At 39.1% G+C, this 26,066-nt stretch overlaps 1 protein-coding gene and 1 long non-coding RNA gene across 10 annotated transcripts in view; one reads left to right on the plus strand and one right to left on the minus strand.

The window, feature by feature from the left end:
* tenm4 (teneurin transmembrane protein 4) overlaps nt 1-6,098 on the minus strand; it is a 125,618-nt gene extending 119,520 nt beyond the window's left edge. For 8 of the 9 annotated variants that reach the window (XM_077722148.1, XM_077722150.1, XM_077722149.1 and 5 more), the window contains exon 1: nt 5,692-6,097. The gene's annotated coding sequence lies outside the window, so the exon portion shown is untranslated. Of the gene's footprint in view, nt 1-5,691 lie in introns of all 9 variants that reach the window. The other variant, XM_077722143.1, reaches the window with a different exon arrangement.
* Nucleotides 414-25,240, plus strand: LOC144200181 (uncharacterized). The gene is made up of 3 exons (XR_013327059.1): nt 414-564; nt 18,763-19,096; nt 24,626-25,240. It is a non-coding gene; the product is annotated as an uncharacterized LOC144200181 (long non-coding RNA).
* The last annotated feature ends 826 nt before the right edge of the window (nt 25,241-26,066 follow it).

Consider the following 26,066-nt stretch of genomic DNA (forward strand, 5'->3'; position numbering starts at 1 on the left):
TCCTTTTGGCCTAACATGCATGTCATTGGGATATGGCAGAAAAGCAGAGTACCCAGAGAAAAGCCGTGGATTGAACCCTCGATCTTAGAACTGTTAACGCCCCGCTCAAAAAAACCTAGATTACGTTCTTCAACTCATCTGAACAAAAAAACAAATCCGTGTTACTGCATGATGGACGACTATGGGCTGGCATGCCTTACGTCACCGTCTGCTTGGAATCAATAACATCGATGCATTTTTTACACTAAAACCACAATGCAAACAGACAGGTGTTGTCGTCTAGGTCACGCCGCCGCATAAAAGAACAGGTCAGCACGTTCTGTACGTCTTTGATAAATAGGGCCGGCCGCTAAAATGTCATGACGGCTGAGAGGAAAAACGCCCCGCTGTGTGCGTACGTGTGATTGGAGCATCGGGGCGCTCGCGGGGCCTCATAAATATTGATGGCGTAACAGCTGAAGGTCAGCTCCGCTGGGAGCCACCACTCCGCTTGCCGATGCTCTCAAAATGTATGGAGCGGGGCACGGGATTCGCCACCAAGTTGGGCTCTCACCGGAAATGGAGGTACCATATTTTTTTGGGATTATAAATAGCATTTTTTATTTTATTTTTACAGTTTGGCAAACCCTGGTTTAAACTCCAGTATGAGTTATGTGTGAAATTATTCATACATTATGATATAACTTTAAATTTCACTCTCAGCTAGTATTGCATTATGATTTTTTTCAACATTTTCAATGCCTTTTAAGATATGCTTGTACTTGGTTTTGGATTTTATCGGGTAAAATTCCCCAAAAATGTGACTGAGTCCAGAGCGAGGAAGATGTTTTATCCCTTTCATTGTGCGTTCTTTGGCTAGTGCGACTATTATATTCAGGTATGACATAGTTTGAAAAATATGATTTTCACCTTCTGAAAGGGTGTTGCCTGTACGTAGACAAATTAAAAAGGAACAACCATGAAGTGTGTCAGCCTCAACAACTATTGCGTTGACATGGTAACCACTATAAGCACAGTAAGATGGCGGCGCCCTGAGCGAGAAATATCAATATTTATTTTTTCTTGAATTTTATTCATAGACGTCAAAATAAATGTTGTTTTGCGTTTTATCTGTTTATCTTATCTTTACTTTGAAATAAATGACCGTATTGCCCAAATTGTTTTATGCATGTCAAGTCTAATTTGTGCACATATAAGCCGTACGCTTGATTCAGTCATATTTTTAGCTACAAATATGACATATATGCGATAAAAAGACATAATATGTATAACAAGTGAGTCAAGAAGAGTATTTCCTAGTTCCTGGGAAAGAGTCAAAGAGTGTAAATGCACCATCTTTTGTGAAAAATAAAGATATTTTTTTGCTTTATAAAGCTCCCTCCAATTACTAACAATTTCTAGACCTGAGGTTTTATGTCCTGCATGAAGCACTTTCTCTTTCCTCAAGCAGACAATTTCAGTCTATTCGTTTTTTTAAGAGCTTCTGCTTTCTCATCTCGAACAACATTCCTTAAAACACAGCATGGCAAATTACTTCTCCCATTCGACCCGCCTTTTATTTTCACCACAGCGCCGCAACCTGGCGTCGAACTGCGAGGCGGAAAGTGACAATGATTAAATTTCCACACCGCAAAAAAAGGGAAGGAGTGTATATATATATATGAAGGTCACCGTTCCGCCGTCAACCGTGACGACGTCCCTCGGGGGGTGTCCCGCTAACAACACGCGGGGGCTTTTTGTTTGGCCCGTGCCGTCAGAACAGCCTCCCCCGTGGCGTTTCATCATGACCGCCGCTATCTTATGCAAGACGCTGAAACGTGGCTTAATCTTCAGGTAATTAAGCCCCTGTGAATCGCACGTCGCCTCTACCGTCTCGCCGCCATCGGGGCTCTCATTTTAGCCACTACACTTTAATGAAGACGTCTCGGTGAAATATCGTACGTGGTCGCCAAACTTTGCATTTCTCCCCCCTGCTGTGATCAATATGTAATCACAGTCAGTGCAGGTGATAGAGAAGGAAGGTCAAGAAGGAGGTGCTTTGCATCTCAGACTGGAGAATAAATGTCGGATATGTTCATTGGTCTGGGAAATTGTGGAAAAAAAGCCTACTACAATAAACTGTATTAAAATCTGCTGTGGGTTAAAGGAGTTTTAAAAAATGGATTTGGTGATATATATATATTACACTGCACAATTCAGAATCGGTCTTAATCAGTCGTTATGATTATGTTTTTGGCGGAAATAATTCAATGGGTTAGCAGCATTGAGCTGCTGGGCATCTAATAACCCTAACCCCATATCAAATCCCATATTGAGTGGATTATGCATCATTAGAATCCTACATTTGTTCCTATTTGGAATCCTACATTTGTTCATATTAAGAATCCTACATCTGTTCATATTTAGAATCCTACATTTGTTCCTATTTGGAATCCTACATTTATTCCCATTTGGAATCCCAAATCTGTTCATATTCAGAATCCAAAATCTGCTCCTATCTAGAATAAAAAATGTGTTCCTATTCAGAATCCAAAATGTGTTCCTATTCAGAATCCAAAATGTGTTCCTATTCAGAATCCAAAATGTGTTCCTATTCCGAATCCAAAATGTGTTCCTATTCAGAATCCAAAATCTGTTCATATTCAGAATCCTACATTTGTTCATATTCAGAATCCTGCATTTAAAAATGAATCAGTTCAAATGCATTAGTCGTCTATCACTGTGAATTCCACTGAAAAAACATAATCCCCCCCCATCCAACAAATGACCGGATGAAGGATCTTTGTTTGGGTGCAGGAGGTGTGTCCCAGCGAGACAGTCTAACACCTGGCCCCCTATCCAAACAACACCTACGGTGACTTAAAAAAGTAATCGGAGCCTGAAGCTATGCGGGCCTCGTACCTTCACACCTGCTTACTTATGAGATGTTTTTGTGATGCTGCCCAAAACCCTTTCGACATGCCATGCACTATTTAAAATAAAAACCTAGTCCAAACCCATGTCCAGGTCATACTTCACATCTACTTACTCTGAAAATGTTAAATTTCTTATAATTGCTCTTAAAGTTTCTCAAAAAAGAATGCTATCAGCGTTCAAGAGAGACAAACAGCCGGCGCTCAGCACAGGCTAGAATGAAGAATCGTAGTAGCCTCTACGTGTCACATCCAAACTAATGAAGCCGTCGCTACAAAGTGAGGATGAAGACGCCGCAAGGTCAGACAGGCTAAATGTCTTCGGGCTCCTTTGAGAGAGCGTTGGTGGAAAAGGTTGAAGAGCGGGTCAGGATGGGGCCCTTTTCGTGGGTGACTTTAAATGAGTTTGGGGAGTGGGGTGGGGTGGGGGGCAGCATGCGGCTATGTCGAAATATATAGACGGCGTACACTCAAGTGTTACACTTTGATGGAGTGCACACGAGCTGCATCAGAGAGCAGCCTTGGCTAAACGGGAAGCCCCCAAAGCTCCCCCACCCTACCGCCAAAGCTGAAAAACACTCAGGTTGCGCCTGCCTGCTGAAAAAGCCGTTACCCAAGAATTATTGATTCACTACACACTTTAGAATTACTGCTATAGGTTGAAGAAATCACCAATTGTGATCGTTGCTGAGGTTAACTCATTGGCTGCCATTGACTTTTGTAGACGTCTATTCTAGTTCTTTACACAGAAGTTTATGGGTCAAATACATCATGGAACTCAAGGCTAGACAAATAAAATGAGAAAATATCCATTTCTTTTCATATTGTGCAGCATTAGAAATGTGACATTGAGGCTAATGATTGAAGACAATGTAAAAACAGCTTTAGTCTGATATGAACTAATTGGAGTCTTCTCCAAAAATGTGATTTTCACAAGACAAAAAGGTCAAACTTTTGGTTTGTAGCATTTACAAATGATGTTAAAAGCGGTAAAATGTACAAATGACGTCAAATTTCTCAAAAAACGGACAGTCTTTGCCACTAACTTGAAGTGGAAATGAAGGATAAATAGTCTAATTAGTCATGTAATAAACAAAAAACACAAAATGGGTGCGCCCACCAATTAGATTGCACCTTGGGCAATCACCGTCATTGCCTAGAGCAAATAACCGGCCCTGCAAACCCATGAAAACAACATTACACGACAGCGTGGAGCTTGTCACCACCACAAAGTTAACGGAAGAACAATACAAAGTGACCCAAGTACAATCGTCTTACTCAACGCCCCCTCCAATGACCCTGGAGGATTTGACCTCTCATTTCAAAAGGTCAATAACCCACAAAAGAGTTTTGAACAGCAACTACACATACCTTTCACATTAAGTTCCTGAACTAACCGCCAGTCAATCATAGACTACAAGTATTCCCATTGACACCTCAACTGGTTTACGCACAATTACATGATTGGCTCTGGGTGAACGAACATAACTCAACATTTGATTAACTACATTATTTCCATTTCTCGACAGGCAGCGCATGTCAATGGACCCACACGATTCAACAAAATTATTAATGGAGGAGTGAACAGCAGAACTTTGTAGCCAACCAATCAGAGATGAATATAATGGGAGCCAATAGTGGTGCATACCACTCCCCACTGACCCAACAATGGCTCCCAGGGGTCCGACTCACTCACTGGTTTTCTCTTGTTTTTTTTAAAGACACGATTTGGAAAGTCCTCAAAATGTAGCACGCAGCAACACGGCACTAAGAGGCTCCTACATTTCTTATTCATTTGAACGCAGGACATTTTTAGAAGTGGAAAAATGTCATTTAAAAACACAGTGGGACATAGATGTGGTTAGGGGATTGCCGAAAAACTCTTTTTTTTTTCCTTATTGGAAGGAAAATTGGCATTTTAATATGATTTGAAGAAATATATAGTGTATGTCCACACATGAGTGTGGCTTGTAGAGTTTCATTTTGAAATTATACTGACTTATCGGCTGCCATTGAGGACAATAAGATGTCTAATCCGGAAAATGTCTTCCAAATGGATTGGATGTCTACTCGGGACAAACTCATTTAAATTAACAGAAGAAGAAGCATGCCCGGTTGTCTAATTATTGTCATTGGGCTAAAAAGAGTCAACTAATAATGAAATAAGACCTCTTATATATGACCAGGACATGCTCCACCACCCCCCTGTGACAATAAGTCACAAATGATTGAAATATGATTTCAAAAACTACAAATAAGTACCATTTAAAAATTCTAGAAAACTAAATTATCCTCTCCAATTGGAATGCTTGTGTTTTGTTAGTTAAAAAAAAATGAAAATTTCCAAATATAATGTCCGAATATTACCACTCAAAAGATATTTTTAAGAAAGAATATTCCGTTTAAAAAAATAGATAAATCAACAGTGATCATCTAAAAAATATATTTTAACTGTTTTTTTATCCCCTACACTCCACCCAGCAAAAGTTGTTTACACTCCCTTTCCTATGGACAGCATGTCAAATTCATCATCATCCTAATAGCGATTCTAAGGTAGCATATTGGGGACACCCTTGCCTTTAAATCATGTATTTTCCCCCCCATGGACAAAAACCCTGAAGCCAATAGGTACAGCTACCTCGTGCACACTGCCGGGACCGAAGGTGCGGTTCTACGGGGAGGTGGTTAGGGGTGGTGGTGGGGGAGTAACTAGGGATGGGGGGGTACCACATCTGTTCATACGATGTACATTTCAAAGCAGCATGTGTCTGCATCTTACCATGATGAAGACAATGCAGCAGGTCCCGTCCGGGGTCCGTCCACACTTGACTTGATGGCGATCCTCCCACTGGTGGATACGTGATTTTTATTCCCACAGTGCGCGCAACTGCACACGATGCTGCGTGAAAAGGAAAAAAAATCAGGCAGAGAAACGATCCTGTCCTTGTTCCTTCCTTTTTTTAGTGCGTGCAGCCCACCCTGCTTCTCTCCTCCCCAAAAATAAATGTTCAAAAAAAGCGGAATAATCACAGAGAGGAGTGTGGCTTAAGCACGCACGCGTATGCACGTCCACCTTGTTGGAATGCGCGTGGAATGTTCCGAGGTGTCACGGGTAGGGGAGTGACAAGATGCTTCTGCTGCTGCTTCTGCTGCTGCTGCTGCTTCCACTCCTACTGAGCACACGCGAGGCGAGCAGCGAGCGTGGACGCCCCCTTCGGTGCGAGGAGGAGGTTGGCGTTGACTCTCTCTCTCTCTCCATCGCTCTCTCTCTCAAAACCCCTCCTTCCCTGTCCCTCTATCCCCCTCCATACACTGACTGCATTCATAATAGATCGCGGCCAAACGGCAATGGCACCTTTAAAGCATTTTTGTCATGCTTTACAATTGAATTTTTGCAGGTGACTGGAATTCTGGACATAAATTCATCCCGAAAAAAAAGTGACAGAAAAAGGCTTAATGGAGTGGATTTACATAGCCATTCAATTCAATGAGTATTCAAGAATATTCAAGACTTGGAGATGTTCAGGGTGTTGGAATTGTAGGAAGGAAGAAATAAAATAGTTTTTTATGTGATGTTAACTTCGCGGGAATATAGGAGACAGGGTAAAAGGAGTATGTATGTGAATTCTTATTGTTTTTAATGTGGAATACAAAATTGGAAGTGGGGAAAAGGGGTCTTGAAATTATTAAATTGTATCGTACAAGTTCAAAGCAATAGCAGACTTAGCAAAGGCGAAGTATGGTGGTCTCCATTCACTACTGAATGGTAAAGTTCTTAAATTCATAGCCCCCAACTCTGGAAAACAAACCTGGAGATCTGTTTGAATGATAACTAGTTGCATGTTACCATCTTACACGGGTATATTTTACAGCACTCTAGCAACCAAAACAATATATATTTCAGCAACACACTTATTTATTCATTAACTATTTAATACCTATTTATTTATGTCTACAATGTATTTTTCTGTGTCTGTATTCTCACCCTCTTGCTACTGTGACAATGAAATTTCCCTAATAAAGTTACCTAACCTAACCTAATCCAACTCTTTAGCCACAAATCATTTGACACTTAGTCAAAGCAGTCTGTAGAAAAATATTCAAATTCAAACAACAAAATAGATTACTTACCAGCTGCTCCACTTCTTTGTACGTGTCCATTTTGCCGTCAGTCAGAGAGAATAAAAACATACATCGGCAGTGTTTTCTTCATCTTCCAATTCCCTACAAAACACAAATAAACCATTTTCAGATAAAACAATTTAGTTTCTTGGGAAAAAAAACTAAAATACTGACAATGTGCAAAGAACAACGTCGTAATTTGGAGCAAAAACTTCGAACCTTTGACACCTGACATGAAAATAAGCGCCTTTTTGAGACCGATCTTTTGTCCTGTTACGAAATCCGCTGGCAACTTGCACTTATTATCGCTGCTGTCGGTCAAGAGTTCCTAACCCTCGAAGTGTGTTTGGTCATCCACGAGACGGAGGGTCGCTTTTGGGGTAAGGGGGGATGGCTATGGTGGTCCTCTAATTCAAACTATTGTGTGCTTAGAAGCTAATCTGGCACGCAAAGAAGCGCTGCAAACTTAAATATGCTTTCACATGTTAAAATGGAGACCAATGTGGGGGTCCGTGAGGGGATTTGCGCCAGTGTGGGAATGCTAGCTTTTAACACACGGCTTGGACAACAATGAAAGGTCATTATTTTAAAAAAAAACTATAATATATGTAAATAACGTGAAGAAATATGGATATTTTTAGCTGAATCCAAAGTGACACTACAAGTGGCAAACTAGGATGGATATTTCAGGTGTTTCAGAATGTTTCCTTAATTATTCAACAAGTTTTTTTTTCGCAAACTTCTTGTTTCCGGCGTCGCCTTGAAAAAATGACACGTTTGCTTTTAAAACGAGGCTTGGAGCTGTGACTTCAATTATTCGCCTCATAAAACTGCTAATTGGTCTATGCTCACTTTTGCTCTTGACTGCCACCCTCTTTATTTTTTACGGTTTTGCCCTTCTTTATCTTTTTTTTTTATATATCTGCCCCGTTAATCATTAAAACAGGAGCGTGGCGTCTGGTTCTTGACACCGACTGTCGTTGGATATTTTATCTTGTGGGGGTTATTTTTTTACAAAGGGCTGCGATTTAAATCAGGATTTTTTCATCAAAAAGATTGAGGTTCGATGCGATTTGGATCAGAAAATGAGGTTGGCTTTGTCTGCGAGTAATTGCGATGTGTTTGCATCATTTTGTTTGTTGTTCTCTGATCCATTTTGGTTCCAAAAAATGGATTGAAAGTCTACCGTCGTCAATTAGTTGTTGTTTTTTTAAGTAACTTTTAAACTGAAAGAACTGTGAGAATGTTTTTGATCAATTTCTTAAGTTTGAGTACTAAATATAAGTGGGAATGTGTCTAAAACTTGTTTTGAATAGCAATTCTGGTCAGTAGTGGCATTACAATTTGTTTTTCTGCAAAAAAAAAGCAAAAATTTGAGTAAAATATAAACTTTTAAGCCTTGTAACTAAAACACATTCATATTTAAACCAACTCTGGTTTGTTCATCACCACCAATTTCAGTATTTCCATTTGATTTTCACTCAAAAAAAGCAATATATTCCAAATAATGAACAAAATATCATTAAAACTTAAGTATGTTTCCTTTGAATGTTAATTTTTTGGGAGGAAACATAAAGCATTTCAATAAAAACATCACATTTTTAGAGCAACTTTGACCGATCTCAATTAAACTCAAACAAAGTAATCAATCATTCAGAATTTGATCAAAAGTCAAATACTCTGAAAACGTACACTTTGGAAAGGTCGCCTGTTGTTTTCAGTGAATCTTGGAATGTGTCCAAAATCAAATTGAATTGTCAGTCAACCAGCATCCGAAAAAAAAAAAAATGCCGCCCTTCGCTAACAAGAAAACTTTCAGCTTGAATGAGCATCCGATTCGCAGTGAATGTTAAGCAGAACACGCAAGAGCACTGCGACCTGTCACTTTAGCCTCACCGTGATTGCCGTTGGGCCGCCGAAAAGCATTTTTTAAGACGCGCCATGTGCCCAAAACACTTTTTATGTGGCGCGATTTCTCATTAATTTGCCGAGCCGTCATCTCAGACGTTCTCGACGGGCTGTGAAAAGAGCGCCGTCCACGGCGACTGATGAAAGATTAAAAGGATTGTTGAGATTGAAGGCACATTTAGTTCTCCCCCCGAAGTCCAATTTGGCGAGCCTCCACAGCCGTTAAAAAAATAAAAAGAAGGAAGGACGCCAGTGGCGCCACTTGGCCGTGATGTGACATGGATGGCGAAAAAAGCCCGCCATGGCTTCCAATGTTGCGTCTTATCCTTCCTTCACAAAACGCGAGAAATCAAGTACGTTAAAATATATCCATATATATCAATTTAAGTGATAATATCTAGCAGAATGCTTGTGTCTGTTTGGAAATCAGGAAATTCCATTTTAATGCAAATTTAAAGTGAATATATTACATTCAGTAGTAGATTATTCCTCCTATTTTCAAAGAAATTATTATTCAAAAAGGTATTATTTTGGAGGGATATACTATATATAGTTAGTATTATTCATTTATCTGCTGACAAATCTATTAAATATGTATCACTGTCAATGGTAGATATTATAAATGTGACTATCTCAGAAGATTAAAATATATCCTTTTTATATTACTATCTGCTTAAAGCAAGCGTCATATATATATATTTTTTAATATATACATCCATTTTTTCATTAAGCTTATCTCAAGTTACAAGCTAGCAACTTAAAATATGCTCTACTAAATATACATTTTAAAAAATGCAAAAAAAACTAACACTAGGCGCACTTTTGCTCCATGACCCCCATGACCTTTGACCCCCAAATTGAACCACCTTTTCAATTTTATATTCCAAATGTATCCTGTAAAATTATTAGCACATATCTCACATTATGAAAGCCCCAACTCACAAATTATTCACTTTACAAAACGCCTTTACGTAAATATTTTCTCTGAATACAAAAGAAAATCGAGTTACAAAACAAAACAATCCCCCAAATTCAAACAAATCACCCAAAAATTAAACAATTATACCCTACACAAACATAACTTTAAGATTGACCAATTCAGCCAATAAGGTACGTGTGATTTTTAAGTATCTAAACCTGCATTTGAATGATGACTGTTGTGTACTTGTTTTTTTTTAAAATATAAGAGCCCTTTTCAATGTCAAATTTAAAAATTCCCTTCCTTTTCCGCTTACTTTGCATCAGATTGCCACTCAAATTATAACAAGCAAAACATCCTTGAACATGATCACCCTTTGACCCGATAGTCCAATGACGAGACGCGATAACAACTACGTGTCGATCAACATCAAATTGAGGTGGAGTTGAGGGTCAGACATTGTCAGCTTTTCTTGCTTTTATCACGTTCGGGACAGACGTGACAAAAAAAAATAAAAATAACTACGTGTCACAAGAGGCGCTCAAGCAAAGCCAAACTGCTAAAAACTAATGCAGTCTTTTTCTTCCTCATGGTAGGCTTTACATCCAAAAATGAAGGCCAATATGAAGACTATCAAGTCTTTGCAGCCATTGACGATGATAGAGGTCTCATCTATTTGGACTGGGAACAATTATTGGATTGAATTATCTCTGCCAGACTTCCCAGTCCAAAATGCTTTCGTTTATGATTTTTGAACACGTTATCTGATCCTACACATGGATTTTAGATTCATTAATTTAGTTTTAAAAGAAATGTGGTATTGGTATACTATTGACATTGCACTCTAAACCAGATATGGGCAAACTACGGCCCGCTTGCCACATTCGGCCTGCTAGGTCTTTTAGTCCGGCCTGCCGACATTGTCCAAACAAGTTGTTTTTTCCCCAAGATGGCGCCGTCACGCAGAAACCAGTAGCAGTAGCTGTGTCCACTCTTATTTGTTTTTAGTGTTTTACAGCACTCTATCTTTTTTTAAATTACATTTTAATATTTCTTAATACATTCCTTTTTACTTTACATTGTACTTTATACTTTAATGAGGAGAGATGAGTATGTTAATACTTTAATCCTTTTTTTCTGTTTATGTTTTATATGTACTGTTAACGGATGCACTTTTTTATATGTATCATATCTTGTGCTGACGCGGACCATCTGTCAAATTTTTAAAGTCAATGTGGCTCCCGGGCCGCAAAGTTTGCCCACCCCTGCTCTAGAGAATGGGTTACCCCAAAAAACTGACAAATTCCTCCCACAAATATGACTTAAAAACCACTTTCAGACCAAAATGATTTTTTCCCCCAAATCGTTGCCCAGTATAATCATTCACTGCCGGCAGTGGGTACACTTAAAGCTTTGCCTTCGACCAAGGCTCGTACTTCCTCCCATAAAAGTGTGCTTGAGTTACGACGGGCCGCCGCCTTGTAAAAACGTAGGGCGGCGCGCAAGCGATTCGTGCGGCGTGTCACGACCCGCCTATCATTACTTTTTATAGACGCCGATTCCAGGCCCAAGCGGCGAATGGCTCGCCGATAATGGCGGGCGCAAACTATTTTCACATTTTAGGGCTTCTAATTTGGAATCTCCTGTTTGAGTTTTGGAAAAACGCTTTGAAAGCCACACATTAGGATCACGGCCAATAAGGTTCAATGCAAGCTAACCCTGGCAATAGACGCTATTCTCATTATGGTGAGCGAATGTCGAATGAACACGATTTTAAAGGTGACTTTGGAATGTTCATATTTTTAGGAAATGACCAAACAATGGCACCCAGTGTGGCTGTTCATGCAAATCGCCCGAGGCAGAAATTCAACTCAAATAAGGGTTCTAAAAAAGTAAAAGAGAAAATTAACATTGTTTTACCAATATATGTATATCGATGGCTTGTTTACAGATTTATTTAACCATGTATTGTTGATATTTGAAGGTAAAAGTGGGATAAATTTTGCCTAGTTTGTTAGCTGAAAAAAACACATTGCAATATAATTATTTGACTGATTTTAACCTTTTTAACTCTAAACTTACAGTATTTTTGCAAATTTTCAGACAAAAATCACAAAATAAATTGATTTCCCTATACTTTCGACATTTTTTTCCAGCTGAACTAATTCCTATTCCATTTTCAATACAGAAATACTACCAAAAATCTCATTTTCTGAACTACTTTATCCTCACTAGGGTCTTGGAGGGGTGCTGGAGCCTATCCCAGCTCACTTTGGCCCAGAGGCATGGGACACCCTGAATTGGTGGCCAGCCAATCACAAGGTCTTCCCAAAAATGCCCCTTATTAATGTTTTTTTCCTATTTATTTTGCATTCTTTGGCTGGTACGGCTTATACTCGAGTGCGACTTAGTCACAAAAATATGATACATGTCCACCTGCTCAAAAATGCCTCTAAAAAAGGCCACATTCGGGTAACAAAGCCAATAGTTTGATAGAGCTGCAATGACTCAGAGGATGATATAATGCACTGTATTTGTTTCTTTGCAATGCTTTTCATGGATCTGCAACAGACATACGTAATTGAAGTACTGCATTTACTTTTGATTTGAAAAAAAAAGGTTTACTTTAACGGGATAATGATTGCGGCAAGACTGGAAAGAAAAATCAAAGTCAGGTAATGTTTCCTTTGGCGCTGGATAAAGTCGGAACTGAAAATACATCAACGACAGCCCATAAACGGTTTCATTAGGTCCACGTAAAATCTATCAGCGCAAGGTTGTGCAAATGAAAGTTTTTTTTTTTTTGCTACATAACAGGTGCATTGTCAAGGAAGGTAAATGTTTTTCAATGGAGATGACTCATAGAAGCATTCTGGTCTGGAACATTTGCAGACTGGTGTTACGATCGAACATTATTATCAACAAAAAAGTTTGTTTTCAAATGGGAATTCAATTGTTTTTTGTTTTTTTTTGCTGAAAGGGTACAATCCAAGCATTTATAGCGAAAGGGATCAGCGCTAAGGAATTGTAAAACGGCACTCGCTGAAAAGAAATTTGCTCAAAAGGGATAGCGTTGACACTATCAATTACTCGTGTATTTTTGGTTAATTGTACCCTGGTTTAATTAGCCCAATTGTCTGTCCAATCACAACCTGTCAAGCAAGTGGTTAATTAGGCTTCTACAATATGTAATAGCTTCTATTCATTCCTTAAATCACATCTTGAAATTAGCCGTTCATTCATTTAGCCAAGCTTTGGCCTGGCGGACCGTATGTACGTGACTCATTAAGGCCAGTGAGGAATTGGACGCAATTAAATGATGTCAGAATGACAATGAGGGAAGGTTCATGCTCAATATTTTTCGGTGTTTTTTTTGTGGGAATGAAATAACATGAGAAAAATCCGATTTGGGTCAATTCAATCTGTGGTTTGACCATAGTATGTAAAAGTATTAATTGTCACATTTATATACTACAGTTCTGTAGTATAACTCCAAAAATAAATACTGCAAAATAAATGAGTAAAAAAATGATATGATGACTAACTTAAAGGACATTGGTAAATACAAGACTATAAAAAAAGGGGATTTGGACATTTTTTAGGTCGACAATGAATATCAAAACTGGTCAACCATCTAAAATAAACCATGTCTTCGATCTGATTCACAAAAGTAACAACATTGTGAGACCGCTAGTTTAAGGCTAGAAAGATTCTATTTGAACAAAAATTTGGAGGAAGGCCATTTTTTCCCCTGATAAAAACAATGCAAACTTACGACAAATGAGGTTTGAATTTTTTCGGTTCTCAGGAACCATTTAAGTCTCTGAGTGTAAATACATTCAATTTGCTGTCTATTATTTTGAGGTTTGGGCTATAATAGTTGAAGAGATGGTTATTAACAAAGTATACTGCAAAACAACGCATTAGGCTACAGTAATCCCAGCGGCCATTAAGCAAATAACAGTCCTAAACTGGACATTTTAACCTTCCAGCATCTTGGGAAGCCTGACCTTTTATGCGGCGATGAAGCTTCTTCCACTACACGAGTCTAAATCAATAATGTGGTCATCTTAAGCCTTTTTATAAAAATAGAAAACCACCCGCCGAGTTTGCTTTCCTTCTACAAATACGATGAGATTGATTGACACGTTGCCTAGTAACCATTGCCACTATATGAAGTACTTAGGAAATGATTAGTTCCATTTTAATAATTTCCTATGGGGACAATTGTCAACTTTTAAAAATGCTTTATTATTAGACGAGCGTTATATTTTGTGCTCAAGCGAGAAAAGAAAAAGCAGCCTTCATAAAGTTGATCACTTTTGTTTCCGTATTTCCTGTGGAACTTTTTTAATTAACCTCCTTAATTAACCTTCAGCATTTGTGTTGACAGTTACGCCATTTTTTTTCTCTTTTCCCTCATTTTGTCAAATGAGTGGGGATGCGCGCCCACGCCATTCAGTCGCGTTATCGACCGGCGAGCGCTCGCCTTTCCGCCCGTTCACTTATTGTGAGATGACCCGGCCCGGTCACGTGAAATGCGGACGCCGGGGAAGTGATGAGTCGTTGATGGAGAGGTCGCCCAGGAGTGTGAATGAAGCTATCTGGAGCAATGGTCATTATTACTGAAGGTGATTATCACTTTTCGTTTTAGCCCCGAGTTAATGAGTTAAGGAAGCTGGGGAAACGAAGGTATGGCCTTACCCTTGAAATACAACATTTTATCTAGTCTATATTTTGAAATATATGACTGTTCCCTCAAATTTTTCGTTGGTCTGGGCAGAAAGACGACCTCCCTTAGCGCACGGAGTACCAGTATGAGTGACATCATCATTGCTCGTTATGGGCACACCTGTATCTCACCTGCCATAGGCAGGTGCATGTCAATGTTCCCTCTATTTTTTCATGGAAAACATGCTGTAAAATATGCAAAACATAAGAGTGGACAGAGCTACTGTCACTGGCTGCTGCGTAAACAGCGCCATGATGGGGAAAGGGGTAGAAAAATATTTTAAAAAACTAAAAGTTTGGATTTTATTTACTGCGTGCCATATGATGGCTGCTGCGCAGAGAAGATGGGTAGTGCACAATTGCTTAGAGGGAACATTGCCCATTAGTCATATTTTTTTTTTGCGATAAATATATTCGGTACCTTTGTTTTATCTTGGAAGAAATATATAAAATTAAATTGTGTTGGGTGAATGGTTAATTGACTGGTATGGGCTCCAACACCCCCTGCAACCTTCGTAAGGATAAGCAATGCGTAAAATGTATGAATGAATAAATTGTCGCATGTTTGTATTTTTCAGCTTGAGGCAATTAGAAACCCATGAAAAAATAAGTAAGTAAATATTTTATGTGTTCGCAACAGAGTTGTTGTAACCCCAAACAAAAAAAGATATCCAATTTTTTGGTACTGAAAGTCCTGGCAATGAGCAAATTCAATTTTTTTAACAACAAAGACAGAAAAAAATGATTTTGCATGTGTCTGGAGGGAAGAAAAACATCTTCACCTTTTAGCCTCAATCGCATTTGTGATGTATTCTATCGTCCGCTCTGTTCATTGTTAGCAAATCCGGCAGAGAGGGAGAAGAAATGGTAGGCGAGGGTGCAGAGGTCAGCCCCATTTGTATGGCACTCCAATTTTTTCCAGCGGAACACCCGAGCGGTACAATGTCGTCATCGAAAAATGCTCTCCAGAGCAAAACTGCTCTGATATTGCCAGCATTTGCCATTTGAATTTTGATGCCAGGAATGATAAGATATCTACATAATCTCGACATAACATGAATAAAAATACTTCCGCTTGTGTGTACAAGCTATTAATTCGTGCTAACTCTAGTTGGCCAGTGACAAGCTCCAACACCCCCGCAATGAAACGCTGGATTGTAATTTAGTTTGTGACCGGACGTTTGGTCGCCGGTCAAATGTACTGAGATATTAAAGAGTACTTAAATATTAAACGCTCTTTTAGATATTAAACTCTCTCTTTTAGATATTAAATTCTCTTAGATATTAAACTCTCTCTTAGATATTAAACTCTCTCTTAGATATTAAACTCTATCATCAATATAATTTTGAGAGCTGGTTTCAACAGTAAACTCTTTGTCACCATTTGACCGGCGACCAAAAGGGACCAAAAAGACCGGCGACCAAAAGAAAGGCGACCAAACGTCCGAGCACCAATTTAGTTTCAACACAAATACCGTTTCATTCCATCCCTCAGGCCCTCCCAGTTCAAAAAGATCAGACGCCCATTATCCTGAATGAGACTGACTTGCACATTCACCCCCTGCCAGAAACACTATAGAAAAATCCCAATTGACATCCATCGATTCACTGGAGTATACATATATCTTACTTGTAAAATAGTATTAAAAAAAAAAAACTGGGCATGTAAACCGCAGTGTCAGCCGTGCTTTCGAGTTCAAGTGGCCTTGAATGTTGGACTGGAGATGCATCATCTAACCGGGGCCATCTGTCTTTGCATCTCGGACCGATATGAACTTGATCAAAAGACGCTGGCTGGCCCGGGAGCAAGCTAATGTGCTCATTAACATTGGCCGCGCTGCCCACCGCCATTCGCTGCGCATTAATGAAGCAACGAGCGGCGCCAAACAATAGCTTTGGAATGCCGGGCCAGCCGCACGCGGGTGCTCCCTAACGACACGACCCAGTCCACTTGGCTGCCGTCCAATTGGCAAGAAAAAAAATGGAAGCATTGTATTCAACACTTCTTGGACTTTTGTAAAAAAGCTTTACTACATCAAGGTAAGGTGCTATTTTTATTCATTCATTTTCCGAACTGCTTCTTCTTGCAAGAATCGTGGGGTGCTAGAGCCTATCCTAGGTAATTATGGGTAGCAGGCTGGTGGGTGAGTGGTTAGGGCGTCGGCCTCACATTGGGGGAACTGGGTTCAAATCCAGGTCGGTCCATCTGGGTGGAGTTTGCATGTTCTCTCTAGGCCTGTGTGGGTTTTCCCCAGGTACTCCGGTTTACATTCCAAAGACATCCATGGCAGGCTGATTGGACACTCTAAATTGCCCCTGAGCGTGAATGGTTGTTTGTTTCCTTTTGCCCTGCGATTGGTTGGCCACCAATTAAGAGTGGGATAGGCTACAGCACTCCCAAGATTAATCAGTTCAGAAAATGAGAACATTTCATGCTCTAATATGTTCAATAAAACTGGAGTACTCGGAGATCAAATCCTCGACCCCAAAACTGTGAGGCCAACATGCTAACCACTCATCCACTGGGCCATACACCCTACAAAATTTCCCAAATTATACCTGGAAGTGTCCTTAGTTTCCCTTTCAGAACAAGACCACCATTAACAACCCTGCAATATCAACTCTTCCCTAAATAGTCGCCATGTGTACCATCCACTGTAACAAACGGCTCACCTCAAATAGACACCTCCATTTGTTTTCCTCGGCGAGACAAACAAGGCGGAAGACGACGCGTCTCAGCGGAGTCGCGGCTCTCCGGTAGATCACCGAGTCGGACACTTAGCATAGGATCTCGCCGTCTCTGAAGTGGAGATGCTTGGGAATAGCAGAAGCAGCGTGATTGAAGGCAACCTGCCGGGGGGCGCTGGGAACGGCCGCCGTCCAGATACTAATCAGTCTGCCGCTACCGAGATGTTGCAAGACTTGACAACTCGGATGGGTTTTCGTCTTTCCGCTCCTGGAAAAAACACAAAAATACGATTGTAATAGGTTAGTTTCGCATGATTGTGCAGTAAAGGTGTTTTCATAAATCAATTCTGCGATATATTAAAATATTACGTTGCCGTATCAATTCAAAAATCTGACACGCCAATTTTTCGGTGGAAATAAACAATACGTGGCTATACTTCTGTCCACTTGTTAGCAGCACAGAGCCACCATACCTCACAATCTGTGCGTATTGACCAACGCACAAGGGTGCCGTTTCCCAGCTCAAGTCATAAAATTTTACTGCATACATTTAATTAATAAGTAATACCCAAATAAAAACAAGTGTTCTATCCCACTAGAATAAGTTATTTATGGTTTTTTGTTTGTGGTGGTTGCTAAACAGCAAAATTGTACTTCACCATCACCTTTTGGCATGTGAGAAATTCAAAACAAGAGAAGATTTTGACCTACTCCATGACCCATTGTCTGTATTCTCTGTGATTGAACAGCTTTTTTTTTTCTCTGCTATTCTCAAGTTCTAATGTTGTAAGCTTCGTGGCTAATGTTGACAGCAGTTCAAGCGAGGCCTTTCACGTCTTTACTAGCACCCCACGCACGACGGCTGCGAGTCAGTGAAAGTGTAGCCTCCCGAGTGGCTGGCCGGCAAAAACATTGACGCCATCGCGGCTACTTAGGAGCACAGCACTTCTACAAAAACACACACACACGTAAAAAAAGAAGAAAATAGAGGACTGGTGACTCACTTTGCATTTAAGCATTTTACAGGGTCTTTTAAATGAATTTGGGAAGCTGGGGGAATTTTTAATAAATGTTTGAAGGTGAAATAAAAAAAAGTGTATGCTGTATATTATTAATTATTTTTGGAAATAAGATAAAAATGCTGGATTTAGAACTTTGAATGGGCATTTGAAAAGTTCAAGTGTATATTTTCTTAAAACAAGGGATTAAAAATAGAAATTAGTATTTAATAATCATTTCATATTATAAAATGTAGTTCTGTTGTATCATTGCTAATATTTTTAATTTTAGATTTAATTTTTAATGAAGACCTTTCTACCTTAAAAATGTGTTTGTGTCTGATTGAAAAATTAAAAATGACTATTTAAATAGATTTTCTTGAATAAGGTTATGAAAAATTGTCATCACGTTCATTTGCATTGTTGACGATTGCTTTTATTTAAAAAATAATAATAACAATGAAATGTGTTAATTTGTTTCCAGGATTTCCAGTGTTTTCCCTCCAACGAGAATTAACTTTTTAACTTTACTACTTCAATTCAAATCCACTTTTTTTGTTGAAATTTAAAGAGTGGCCTGCCTTTTACTTGCCTCTAAGCACCCCTCTCCTAGTTCAAAGATCAAAACACATTGTGCCCAAGATAAAAAATGAAGTTGAGAGGCAACTCCAGTGATAGCAGCTTGCACAGAAAGAAGGCTCAGAGGGTGTTGATGGATGCAGGTGAGCAAGAATGTGGATCTGGTCACTGTTCTCCACGGCAACCTGTCAGCGAGTGACGAATCTACCGGCTAAAGCACGGATGGCAACGAACACCAAGTACTCCAAATAACATCCATCAAGAATAGACTTGTCTTGGCAATTATTATGCTGCCAATATTGCATTCTGCCCTTCCTAAGTGAAGCTAATGTATGTGAAACATTAGTGTAAATCAACAGTAACGGAGAGTAGTTTAAAAAAAAAGTATATTTTTACATACTCTGTAATTTGTACTTTTTAAGTTTCCAATGCTGGCAGTACTACTCAAGATGGCCGCTTGCCTAATCATAACAAGCTGTTGGCTGTCAGGGTAAAAAATAAAAAATTTAAAAAAAATAAAAAATTAAAAAACCCAAACACAAATCAGTGACCCAGCCAAATTATGAATAAGTGGGACTTATAGTCCGTAAAATACGACAATCCAGAGTCAATGGCATCATAACGTTTGGACAAAAATAAGAAGCCACTTTCCTAAAACTCCTGGAAGCGTGGGTTTTCCCGGGAGTGGGGGGGGTCTTCTCCTGACAGAACAAGAAGGAAGGCGGGATGGGGGTTTACATGGGTGGTTAGGGGTTTAGCTCTGCGTCTCATCCAAAGTCTGAGAAGGCTCAAGTGAGGCCGCGGCAGCTGAGAAAACATTTCATACGGAGCCAGACGACCTCAAGCAAAAAGCAACCTTTTCCTACCCCCGACTAGCAGCTGGAACAATAAACGCCAGTGATTTAGGACAGGTTAAATCTACCTCCATGCAACACAAATAATCCCGAGGCTATAAAAGTAAAACAGCGGCGCTAAACCCTGGATTAGCCAACCCGCCGTTTGGTTTTTAGGCAGCGCCTTTTGACGATATATTAACCGGCGTTTTTATTCATCGGCAACTCTTGTTACATACTGATTCTATTGTGGCTGGGGACGCAGCTGCCAATGCATTTCACGCGGCTTCTTGACGCACATTTCAAGAAATTTGAACACCGAGGTTATTACGTCTATATTTTTATCGTGTCGGTTGGAGGGAGTCGGTATACTTTTTTACTGTAGTTTTTGAGGTAGCGGTTATGAATACATTTTGCAACTAAAAGAGTAAAAATTTCAAGTAATCGTTTAAATCGTTTGACGTCAATTAGGTCTGTCAGATATGTTGTATCTGAAAAGGATTTTTGTCAAATTTCTGAACTGTTTTAAAGAGAAACTGAGTTTTTTGTTGAAGGTCAAACGGAAAATATGTTTGTCTGCATATTGTAGCACTAAATGAATCTAATGCAGTACTCTAATGTAATTATGTAATCAGCACAACATTAAAATACAGAAATACAGTAAGACCAAGTGTTATAAAACACAACTGCAATGCAATAATATTATAAATAAGATGTCATTTCATCTGAAAGCGAATTACTCAAAAAATAAAAAGTAGAAAACCATCAATACATTAAATAATTTAGGAAAAAAGACCCAGAAAAAAATAAATTGAAAAAAAACCTACATTTTCCCATTAAAAATATTTGTATTACCAAAAATACAACCAAAACATAATAAATCTCGTATATTTGTAATTTTGTTCATGTTTCACATCAAGCTTTTCTCAGAAAAATCTCCCCCTTTTGTTCCCCCTTCTTCATACTTTCTTTCACCAACGAAGCTAATGCACATTTTGGCAACTGTTTAAAAACTGCTGACAAAAACACATTCAAGTTTCATAGAAACGACACTAGGGAGTATTTTATTAGTGCACTACTTAAATACCCCATTTGCTAAGGCCATCAAATTATCCGACAGTAATTGGGATATTAACCTTATTTGTCCCTCTTGCAGAACCAATAAACATACATTTTTCATGAGGTTATTTCTGTATTTTCAACAAGCTCCAAGACATGTTGAGAGACTAATTTTTCTTCAAAAAAATTGACATCCACAAGTAGGGGAAAGCACATGAGGCGGGTGTAAAATTGACATGGAAATCCTACTGGTTGGCCAGAGGGGGGAAACTCTCATCAGGTCCCTCGTGGAAGAAAATTACTTCCCCATCACATTAATTTTCATCAGAATGTGCCAAAAGTGCCACAGACTCTTTAAATCACGACGTATGCGAGAGGTTATGTAAGTAGGGGCTACGCTTGCTTGTTAAATAAGCCTTGAATTAGGACTGGGGTAAAGAGAGAGGAAAAAAAAGCCAAGGATTTTAATTAATTTGTACACAAATGATAGTACTGGGAATACAAGCCCTGCCCTGGTAGGGCCATGGTGAGGTTGTGCTTTATTAAATCAAATAGTATTCATGCACAGAATAGATTGTTGACAGGGAAAAGACTGATGGAATGAGAAGTATAACAGTTGGTTAGGGTTGCCATTCACGGCAATAGACGTCCAAATATTGAATGATATATTTTTTTTTGGGACTGGGTTAGGGTTTGTTGGATGTTTTCTTCTGATTTTACAGTATACTTCCAGTTGGTTTGGGGAATTTTAAGTTTTTCTTGTTCATTCGCTGCCATTTAGAGTGCATTTTTGACTAAAGGGGGCAAAACAACAGATGTTATTGTGGATAGGAAATTTATAAAAAGTGCAAAAGTGCGCACAGTCGATCACACAACTCCCAAAATTCTTTCAAAAAGTGAAAACATTTCGCTTATTATGTACAAAATAAATTAGCTACAAAGTGCCTGTTACGCCGGACAACCCCGCACGGATTGGCTAATGGGGAGGCGATAAATTAAGACAAAATTGTGTTTATCATTATTATTATTAAAAGATATTTTCCCATTTCAAGTAGGAGAGCGAGATTAGGGAAAAACATTAATATATTTTACTCTAACGGACCGACATTAGGTAGCTCGTGGACCGGTTCTGGTCCAGGGACCGATGGTTGGGGACCACTGCCTTAGCGGTGTCGTACATTTGACAGCAAATTTGAATATCATATTTGAGAGTGAAATTTTACCAAAACGCCGAAGTGAACACCAAACCAAGCCCAATAGGAGAGGTTACTCGGTTGTACTGTACAGCCCTAGATTTCCCCAAAAACCCGTAGCCAGCGACAGCTTAATCTCCCGAGAAACATAAATCCATCTGAAGATTTCCTCCCTCGGCGGTTTAGGATAATCACCAGCAGCGTCTGTGCTCGCTCGCAGACAAATCAGTGATTATCAGGGCCGGCGTTTCAAGAGGGGGAAAACGCACACGGCAAATTTGTCGGAAAAGACGGCGGCGTTGGGAGCCAAAGGAACCAGAAAGCGAGACTCCTGAGGGAAATCTATTGTACACACAAACGGCACTGAGTCATCTGTCAGATGTTGGTCAACTTGTAATGAAATAGTCCACTCCTGTTAATAAGAATTACTTGTCATTTCCTGAGGCGGTCCGCTACATTTCCTGCCATAAAGCTTTCTCAGACACCTCATTGATTTCACGACAATGGCATACGCTGTGTTATTAAACTCCCGGAGATTCAATTTTGCTTATTGGAAGGAAGGCCAATACCTGTGCTTGTAAAGAGATTGTTAAAAAAAAAAAATGACAACACAATTTGGGAGAAGAAATCTGGAGAATTTTGAGAACTATGACAATATTTTCGGTGCAGTGGAAAAATACTTTTTTTGTGCAAATCATAAGTGTTTGGAAAGAAGTGACAATATGCCAGATAAAATTACTGCAAGTGGGTTATAGTTAACTGGAAAATTATGAAAATTGAAATGACCCTGAGTTATTTTGCACCAAAAAGATTTTGAAAAGGAGACGGAAATTAAGATCTAAAAAGCAAGCAATTATCAGAATTTGTATTTAATTTGTGCTCTGTTTTTCTTCCCTAAGGCATTTAGTTTTTCCTCATTTTATACCAAGCACACTTTCATGTTTCATGCATATTATTTATGACATATGAAATGACTTATTTCCCTTTTTTTCTGAAGTTTTGATTTTTACTAAAACAACCAATTATTAGAATTATAATTTCATCTGTGCTCCATTTTTTCCCTAAAAATACCAAGGCATTCAGTTTTTCCTCATTTTCTACAAACCACGCTTTCATATTGCATATTATTAATAATAATTTTGAAATTACTTACTTCAATTTTTATATAAAGTTGAGTTTTATTTAAAAAAAAAACATGTTTGACACTTAAATGGACAGTTCATCGAAATACATTTTTACTCCATTAGTCCCTAATTTGGTTCAATTGTTGTTTTTTAAATAATATCACATAGCGAGAATAAATTATGAAACAATATAATGCCCACAGAAAATAGTTATCACGACAGCGTTAGGGATAAAAGTCATAATTCACCTTTTTGTCTGAAAATTAAATCATTGTCTGCCATTGACAGATGTCCAATCCATCCAATTTTGACAGGTTCAATCACGTCTATCAATGCAGCAATAGTGAACGTGTGGCATATTCAGACATTTCCTGTCAAGGGGTCTTAAATTCCCCCCAGAACGCAGAGTTCACACTATGTTTGCCATCCCGGCTGCCAGTCTCCCAGATTTCTTATGAAAAGTAATCGGATATTTGGAATGTACGTGCATTAGTGTCGGCTCGGGGGGCGGCTGTCGGCGCTGGGCGATGGCGGCGCGGGGAAATTGAGAGCCGTCGAGATTGGTACGGCCAATGGACGCGCCGCCCCGTCCTTGTAATGTATGTTTACACGAGACGGGGAAATAGCGCCTGGAAGTCCTCTGCCAGTCTGGTTGGGTAACATGAGGAAGGTGTTCACGGGGGTATTTCTGTGCTGACAGGATGTCAAGCGGGGGGAAATGTAATGAGCTTCATCACTAGGAAAATACGCAGAGTTTAACAACCGATACTTTAGGAAAACACTGGCTTGACACTTGTGTTACAATGCTTGCTTGAAAATGCTGGAAAATGCTGGAAAATGGAGATCCTTAATTTTCTGTACTATAAGGCGCAGTTTTTTTTATTGAATTTTTTTTAAGTTCATGACTTGTGTGAAATTATGGTGCTCGGACGTTTGGTCACCGGTCTTTTGGTCGCCGGTCAAATGGGGACAGTTTACTGTTGAAACCAGCTCTCAAAATTATATAGAGTTTAGTGGTTCTAAGAGAGAGAGTTTAATATCGAAGTACTGTTTAATATCTAAGTACTGTTTAATATCCAAGTACTGTTTAATATCTAAGTACTGTTTAATATCTAAGTACTGTTTAATATCTAAGTACTGTTTAATATCTAAGTACTGTTTAATATCTAAGTACTGTTAAATATCTAAGTACTGTTTAATATCTATGTACTGTTTAATATCTAAGTATATTTGACCGGGCTGAATAAGTATTTCCTACAATGAAACGACCATTTAATCGCCCCTCCCAGTCAAAACAGATTGGACATCTCACCCCATCAACAGCAGTTCAACAAGACCACCCATGCTAGCCAACACACTTCAAATGTATTTCCTTTCAATCACTGCTCCTAATTTAAGCTAAAACCCCATAAACCACACAACTGTCTCTATCAACCTTCCCAACTAAGCATCTACAAAATGACAAGAATTTACTCTGACGGTCCACACACTTGTAATTTTCCATATTTGTCTATGCCAACCAAACGCCACGTCCAATGACCTCAATTCATCTGCCATAGTTCTGCGTCTTTTGGCGACAGCGACGAGTGAGGAGAGAAAATGGAGACGGTCTTCGCCGACGATAATTGGAGTCCTGGCACCCCGGGAGACACTCTGACCTTGGTCTTATCTGGCCGACCTCATGCATTTTTGATAAATAAAGAAGTAACGCAAGATGTCTCCCAGAGCCTAGCTACGGTAATCCCATTACGGGTTTGCGGGCGTTTAATTCGACGGCTGCAGATAGGAGGCGATGTCTCTATGTGCGTGTGGACGGCTCAATAAACATTTCACCGAGTTGCTAATAAAATCCCATATTTGCTCGTCGCTCCTGTGCGGCGCCAAGTTAAAAATAAAACAAAAAGATGGCGGTTTCGCCTGGAGAGTCGCCTTTATTACGCTCATGAATTATTGAAATTGAAAACGCCGTGTTTACCCCTGATATCAGTGGGACCATCCTGAGTTCTACTTCCATATTCCACGACATAAGTATCAAGCGAGGCTCTCCAAAGACTTCCTTTTTTTTATAGCCTCGTCGCCAAGCTCGGCGAGACTAAATAAAACAAATGTCTGGCTTCTTTGTTAAATCTCCTTTTTCACAGGAAAATAAACTGAAATTTATAGATAATAGCCAAGCGGTGTTACCGTCCGTGTTGTGTTATTTTTGCTTATTTGTCAGAGACAAGAGTCAAGAAAACTGTTAAATCATGAGGAGAGATGTTTTCTCTGAAGGAAGTAAAAGCGATAAGTACTGTCTTGAATACAGTGTGTACTAGGAGAGAAAAACAAAAGGCAATCCTGGCTGATTTGGCACCCTTGGCAAACAACCAAGCCACCCACACACACACACTCAAAATTTACAATGGGCAAGGTTTTCTTCAAGATATGAAAATACCAATTGGTTCCAGAAGGGCGTTTGCAATATTAATTTTCTTTGTACTAACTAGAGACGCATTTGAAAGGTATAAGCCTGAAACTGTTCAGAGATCCCCAATATTATCAAGTAACCCTTTAAAAATGATCCAAGTATAACAATTTTGTATGAAATCCGTTAAAAACAATAAGAAAATTACATTTGAGGCCATTAAAAATATAATAAACAATGCAAAAACAGAGGGGACGGTTAGCAAATAACAACATAAGCACATAATTTCAAATTATGATTTAAAAAGAACTTTTTCGGGGGCATCTTATGAAAAATAAAAGAATAATATTGGTTAAAACACACTCAAAAATGAATCCATAGATCGAAAGGCATACAAAAAGCATCATGGAGACACGGCACCCTCCTAGCCAATGGCAAACCAGTGAGGTATTAGGAGATAATCAATAAGAGAGCAACTCTAGTGTGCCAATTTCAAAATAAAATATGGGTTTACATGTAGTGTATTCACGATTCGGGAATGTTCCTCAAATCAATTGCGGCATTTTGTAACCTGAATATTTCATATGCAAAGAACT

Source organism: Stigmatopora nigra, chromosome 8 (genome assembly GCF_051989575.1).
Source record: "Stigmatopora nigra isolate UIUO_SnigA chromosome 8, RoL_Snig_1.1, whole genome shotgun sequence".
NCBI classification, from domain to species: domain Eukaryota; kingdom Metazoa; phylum Chordata; class Actinopteri; order Syngnathiformes; family Syngnathidae; genus Stigmatopora; species Stigmatopora nigra.